Raw genomic sequence first — 1463 nt, 5'->3', positions numbered from 1 at the left:
TTTGACTTCTGAATGTATGCTTGAACAGTGCATATGTCTTTTGAATTTGTTGTTCATGAATGTTGGCTCTTGAAAGAATGATGAAAAAGGAGACATGTTACTGAGGATCTGAAAAATCATAAAAATGATTCTTGAAGCAAGAAAAAGTAGTGAATTCAAAAAAAAAAGAAATAATAAAATTGTCCAAGGCAAAAAGAGTGTGCTTAAGACCCTAGACACCTCTAATTGGGGACTCTAGCAAAGCTGAGTCACAATCTGAAAAGGTTCACCCAGTTATGTGTCTGTGGCATGTATGTATCTGGTGGTAATACTGGAAGACAGAGTGCTTTGGGCCACAGCCAACACTCATAAAGTAGCTATGCTCAATAATCATCATACTTAACTAGGAGAATCAATAACACTATCTGGATTCAGAGTTCCTATAGAAGCCCATCATTCTGAATTTCAAAGGATAAAGTGAGATGTCAAAACTGTTCAGAGGCAAAAAGCTAAAAGCCCTGATATAAAGAGAAAAGTATAAAAAAGAAAGAGAATATTATATTAATTGTTTATTGTTATTACTTACTTATTTTTTTGGAGAGGCCTCTATTTATACATGTATGAGGGGAATCAATTTCAACATTTATTCATTATTATTTTTTCTTTGAGAATGTGAGTTCTGCATGGAAATGGACATCCACGTCTGATGAGCGGATAATTTATACGCTTTTTGGCATTATTTTTAGTATGTTTTTAGTATGTTTTAGTTAGTTTTTATTATATTTTTACTAGTTTTTAGTTAAAATTCACTTTTCTGGACTTTACTATGAGTTTGTGTGTTTTTCTGTGATTTCAGGTATTTTTTGGCTGAAATTGAGAGACCTGAGCAAAAATCTAATTCAGAGGCTGAAAAGGACTGCAGATGCTGTTGGATTCTGACCTCCCTGCACTCGAAGTGGATTTTCTGGAGCTACAAAAGCCCAATTGGCGCGCTCTCAACTGCGTTGGAAAGTAGACATCCTGGGCTTTCCAGCAATGTATAATAGTCCATACTTTACTCGAGATTTGATGGCCCAAACAGGCGTTCCAAATCAGCTCAAGAATTCTGGCGTAAAACGCCGGAACTGGCACAAGAATGGGAATTAAACGCCCAAACTGGCACAAAAGCTGGCGTTTAATTCCAAGAAGAGTCTCTACACGAAAATGCTTCAATGTTCAGCCCAAGCACACACCAAGTGGGCCAGGAAGTGAATTTTTATGTCATTTACTCATCTTTGTAAACCCTAAGCTACTAGTTCTCTACAAATAGGACCTTTTGCTATTGTATTAGACATCTTGGTAGCTATCTTTAAGTAGTCTTATGCTATCTTAGATCATGGGGGCTGGCCTCTCGGCCATGCCTAGACCTTGTTCTTATGTATTTTCAACGGTGGAGTTTCTACACACCATAGATTAAGGTGTGGAGCTCTGCTGTACCTCGAGTA

Source organism: Arachis duranensis, chromosome 1 (assembly GCF_000817695.3).
Source record: "Arachis duranensis cultivar V14167 chromosome 1, aradu.V14167.gnm2.J7QH, whole genome shotgun sequence".
Taxonomy (NCBI): Eukaryota; Viridiplantae; Streptophyta; class Magnoliopsida; order Fabales; family Fabaceae; genus Arachis; species Arachis duranensis.
Note: the sequence above shows the minus strand (reverse complement) of the source record.